The following is a 5,486-nucleotide window of genomic DNA, read 5'->3' on the forward strand; positions in this document are numbered from 1 at the left end:
TGACAGAAGGAAGAAGATGGTGGCTGCAGAGGAGGGAAAAAGAGGTGTCCCTGTCCTGTCAAGTAGCAAGGAAAACATTTTTTATTGGAATCTGTGGTAAAATATATCCGAGTTGTACCACAGATAGAGGCAAGCACAAATATACATAAATTGTTGGAAGAAAATGCAAAAGAGCAAGGCTTTAATTCTCCCTTCCAGGGCCATAGATTTAATTTGCAAGACTAGGAACAAACTTCTGTTTTTGTATTTTCAAAGCATCCTAGAAGGGTGTTGTTTTGGTTCATTTATGCCTTAGAGAACTCCTAACCATACATTTTGGCAGCCATTTTGGAAGTGCAATTGTCTTTGAGGTTCCTAATGCAGCTTCAAACAAGCAAACAAAAGACCTCTCAGTTAAAACTACTATATTCTATTTTAAAAAGGTCTTTCATTCTGTTTTTTGTTTTTGTTTTTGCTAGAGATTGCTGAGGAGCATGCAGGCCTACTAAAACAGCATGATAAATTCAGGTATATGCTGTGAATAAATGTCTCCTTAGATTTCCATACTTGCTAACAACTTCTGAATTTCAGAAATATTTTTTATGTATGTGAATTATACTTTAATGTAGCATCTTAGGACTTATTTTTTAAAGAACCCTTTCTTTACTTTTTTACATTAAGGCTGAGATTTTTATGGCTGCATAGAGGATGCAGGTGACCGGTTCATTGTTAACAGGGATGAGGCATCCCATTCAGTTTTTGAAAAATCATAGCCCAGAACTTTATGGTAGAAAACGAATGTCTTTTATCAGCAGTTGTTTCCATGTGTTTTTTAATTATTTTTGCAAGCTGTGAGTTGACTTCATTTGTACACAACCATTAACAAATATTTTTTTAAACTGTTATAAAGGAAAATAAAGGCTGTGTTGAAAAAAAAAACCCAATTAAATATAGTCTGGATGTTACTGCAATTTCTGCTAAAGAGGGGTGAGGGAAAGCCAAAGGAAATAAATAGTATTGCTGGAAAATACAGTGTAAATATTATGGCATTGTGGCTTCTTTCTTAGCAATACTTGTTCATCTACTAATTCATTGATACATTGCATTTTAGATACATTGAAGCCCGGGAGCGAAAACTTCAAGTGCTATGGAAGTTTGGGATAGGAAGTATGCCCTGAATATGCACTCTTCATTTGTAACTTTGAAGAGTGCTCTGAAAACTTTTTGTTAGGATAATAATTTATTATTTGTACCCCGCCCATCTGGCTGGGTTTCCTCAGCCACTCTGGGCGGCTTCCATAGAAACCAAAAATACACTAAAATATCACAGATTAAAAACTTCCCTGAACAGGGCTGCCTTAAGATGTCTTCTGAATGTCAGGTAGTTATTTATCGCTTTGACATCTGATGGGAGGGCGTTCCACAGGGCAGGCGCCACTACCGAGAAGGCCCTCTGCCTGGTACCCTGTAGCTTTGCTTCTCGCAATGAGGGAACCGCCAGAAGGCCCTCGGCGCTGGACCTCAGCGTCCGGGCAGAACGATGGGGGTGGAGACGCTCCTTCAGTATATAAATTTGAGTATATAAATTTAAAACACCAGCAGTCCAGAGAGATTCCAGAGGTAGAAAAAGAAAACACCAAGATTTGGGGCGGCTGCATTCCCTTACCTCAAAACAATCTATTTAATTTCTGCTGTAATAGTTTGCACCTTCTTATCTAGTCTGCAATCTTAGATAAAGATGTGTTTAGTTTTTGTTTAAAAAACTGATTCATTCTTTATTTTTCAATTAATAAAGGTAAGTTATGGATTATATCCAGTCCTGATCAGTCACAAGAGAACCCCCCTCCCTAATATTCTATTATTCAAATTATTACTTTGCTGTGGCATGAATATCTATGTAATACTATCTATAATTTTATCTTGGCCTTCATACAAGGCATTGTTAATCTTGTCCCCCAACCCCATCTATCCTCTTAACAGCCATGTGGGGTAAAAAATACTCTAAAATCCACGGTTATGCAGTACCTTTACTAGGACAGTAGTAAATAAGTTTTTTTGTTCTTCAGCACTATTCATCAGATTGGACATTAAGCAAAACAAAAAAAATTCCTTCCAGTAGCACCTTAAAGACCAACTAAGTTAGTTCTTGGTATGAGCTTTTGTGTGCATGCACACTTCTTCAGATACGAAAAAAACTGAAGAATCTGAAGAAGTGGTAACAACTGGTATCTGACAACTGGTATCTGAAGAAGTGTGCATGCACACGAAAGCTCATACCAAGAACTAACTTAGTTGGTCTTTAAGGTGCTACTGGAAGGATTTTTTTTTGTTTTGACTATGGCAGACCAACACGGCTACCTATCTGTGACATTAAGCAAAGCATTAGAACAGGGTGGCCAACCCTTTTAGGTCTGTGGGGCACATTTCAATTTTTGAGTGAGCGTCATGGACATCACATCATTTAGTCATATTACCACACATACACTGAAAAGAAAGCGCACACATGCACTCACTTTCCCAAGGGATCTTGGTAAAATTTTGATCCAGTAGAATTAACTTGAGCCTTGAAAAGCAGAGTTGAAAGAGGAGTTGAAAAATAGTGCCACTCTTCTAACTTCTCTCAAGGAAGAAAAACCTCCCTTCCAACCCAAGGGGGCAGGTGGCTGAGGCTTTGTGGGCACTAGGGGGACACATGGAGGGTACCATGGCACACTGGCAATCCCTGCATTATGGGGATTAGCCACTTGGTGATCCTGGGTGCAACTTGAAACCTGTGCAATACCTGTTAAGAGCCTCATCCAGTTAAGCCTGCAATCTCCATGCTAAGAGTAATTGCACACATTGTCATTTCAATTTCAAGCAAGCTTTTTCCTATTACACCCTCACACATTTAATATCCAGAAGGATGAAGAGTTACGGAAAACCCAACAGCTGGCCCACTATTTTGAACAAATTTTGGTTGGTCCCAATAATGTCCACTCTGGGATTGTGGATTTCTTTGTGTTTATTATCAGACACAGCTTCTTTGCTTCTCAGGGAAGGTAGGTGAGTCTGGCTGCCTCAGGCGTAGCTGCACAGCACTGCAGGGCTTGGTTGCAAGCTAGCAGCTTTTTGCTGGGTATGGTTGCAATTTCACCCATACCAATTGCCAGCAGTGGAGGACTGCGGAACCAGATCACCGTGCAATTGAGGCTGCGGTTCTTTTTATCGTTCCCTCCCACCCTATAAAATGCACATTGGTAAAAGAGTTATCTAGACAGAGGAGAAATTTGCCTAAATCCACGCTCACGTTAAAAAGGGAAAATACCGTACACATGGCCATGAGTATTTTACCTTTAAAGGTAAAGGGTAAAGGGACTTCTGACCATAAGGTCCAGTCGCGGATAACTCTGGGGTTGCGGCGCTCATCTCGCTTTATTGGCCGAGGGAGCCAGCGTACAGCTTCCCGGTCATGTGGCCGCTTCTGGGGAACCAGAGCAGTGCACGTAAATGCCATTTACCTTCCTGCCAGAGTGGTACCTATTTATCTACTTGCACTTTGACATGTTTTTGAACTGCTAGGTGGGCAGGAACAGCGACTGAGCAATGGGAGCTCACCCTGTCGCGGGGATTCGAACCACCGACCTTCTGATCGGCAAGTCCTAGGCTCTGTGGTTTAGACCACAGTGCCATCTGCGTCTCTAACATTTTACCTTTAGGAACGGTTTAAAAACAGGCTGTTTCCAGGCTGGAAACAATGCTCCGAACTTGCTTAGAGGGTTGCGCCCCCCCCCCCCCGCAAAGAGGGCCAAAGTCTGGCAACCCTCATAAGATGCTCTGTCACTGCTGAGCATGCAGCCCCGTCTGGCGAAATGTGCAGGGAAATATGCAGCCTCCCCTGACAGGTGTGTGCCGGCTGTGCTTGGGCAGGTAGGAGTGCCTGGCTTGCCCTGGGAGAAGTTATTCCTTCCTTTTCACGGGAGGCTTGTGGCCCAATGGTCTTGTTACCACCGACAACATTGCAGTGGTCTAGGCCTTTAATTCCCCCATTTTCAGAAACTCTGCTTATCTCCTACTGCCCTTTCTTCCCGTGTGTGTTTCTTCATTTGTAGCATTTAGATCCCACTTTTTCTTCCAGAGATGCTGCGTTTCCCCCATCCTCAGCTACTACCCCGCAACTATCCTGTGAGGTAGGCTAGGCTGAGAGGCAGCGACTGCCCCCCACCGGGCACATCCAGTGAGCTTTGTGGCCGAGCGGGAGATTTGAACTGTAGTCTCTCCCAGGTCCTAGTCGGGCCACTCTAACCACTGTGCCACGCTGCCTCCGCACCGCCCCATCCGCCGGGCTCCTCTGCCAAAGGCGAGCTGGGGTCTCCGGCCTTGTGCGAATCCTGAGGAAGCGGCTCTTCTGGTTTACACGGCAGCAGGAGAAGCCCCAACCCGACCCAAGTGGAGTGAAGATCTGCTTCAGGAGCAAGCGGGGAAGAAAATTGCACGGGGATCTGCTGCCCGAGGCAGCTGTTAAGCTGTGGGTGAACATATCAGACGAGACACAGCAATTCTTCAGACAGCTCTTGTTTATTCACAGGCCAGAACAGAACTGAGCTGAAGGGTTCAGCCAAGCTGCTTATATAGAGCTGTGCTACTACGCAACTGTAACAACTTTCTGTAACTATCCAATCACTGAATGTCACTTTCAATCCCTTATTTGCATGTGTGGACCTGAGTGAAAACTATCTACAGTGTCCCCCTGCTGGCCCAGGGTGAGAACTTCAGTACATAACAGCAGTTACCTCGCCTTCCCTCATGGCGGGGCCAGTCTGCCTGGCAACCAGTCCCGCCTGATTCTGTCGGCGGCGTCCTTCCCAGCAAACACCGCGCGACTCCCGACGGCGGCCTCTGAGGCCCTTCCTCGACCGGGCGATCCGGACTACGTCTCCCAGCATGCCAAGCGGGACACAGAAACGTGACAATATGGCGCCCAACCAGGCACCCGCTCCCCTTCCGGGCGGCCTTTCTCCCGTTACTGGAGCCCAACCCTGAGGCGATGTTGTTTCCTTCCAGGTGGGGGAACTACACTGCCCATGAGCCGGTGAAACCGAGCGGCGAAATAAAAACGTACGAAGGCCTTCGTATGAGGCGGCGCGAGGCCGGCTGCAGGTTGTGGCGCTTTGCAAGTCTATGTTCGCAATGAGCCTCCGACTTCCGCCCCTCCCGTGAGGCCGCGCAAACTCACAAGGGGGAGATCAGTCCGTACAAAAACATGGCGGACCCCTCAGGCCACCGGGAGTTGTAGTCCCAAGTCGGCCGACTCCAGCTTTTGGCGGCCCGGAGAACTTTCCCCGAGACTACAAGTCCCATGAAGCTATGCGGCCCCTGGAAAGCGCGAAGAAACCATAACAAGATGGCGCCTTTCCCGCCCTGCCGGGAGTTGTAGTCCTGCCGCCTCGCATGGTCCTTCTGACTTAATGAGAGACCAAGCAGAAACGGGACTACACTTCCCGACAGGCTCCGGTTTCAGCTGCGGG

The 5,486-nt window shown here is 46.2% G+C and overlaps 1 protein-coding gene across 1 annotated transcript in view; it reads right to left on the minus strand.

Moving 5' to 3' along the window:
• PFKFB1 (6-phosphofructo-2-kinase/fructose-2,6-biphosphatase 1) overlaps window positions 1-5,486 on the minus strand; it is a 294,172-nt gene that overhangs the window by 148,515 nt on the left and 140,171 nt on the right. The window lies entirely within an intron of this gene.

The sequence above is a fragment of the Podarcis melisellensis genome (assembly GCF_964234715.1).
Source record: "Podarcis melisellensis genome assembly, chromosome: 17".
NCBI classification, from domain to species: Eukaryota; Metazoa; Chordata; class Lepidosauria; order Squamata; family Lacertidae; genus Podarcis; species Podarcis melisellensis.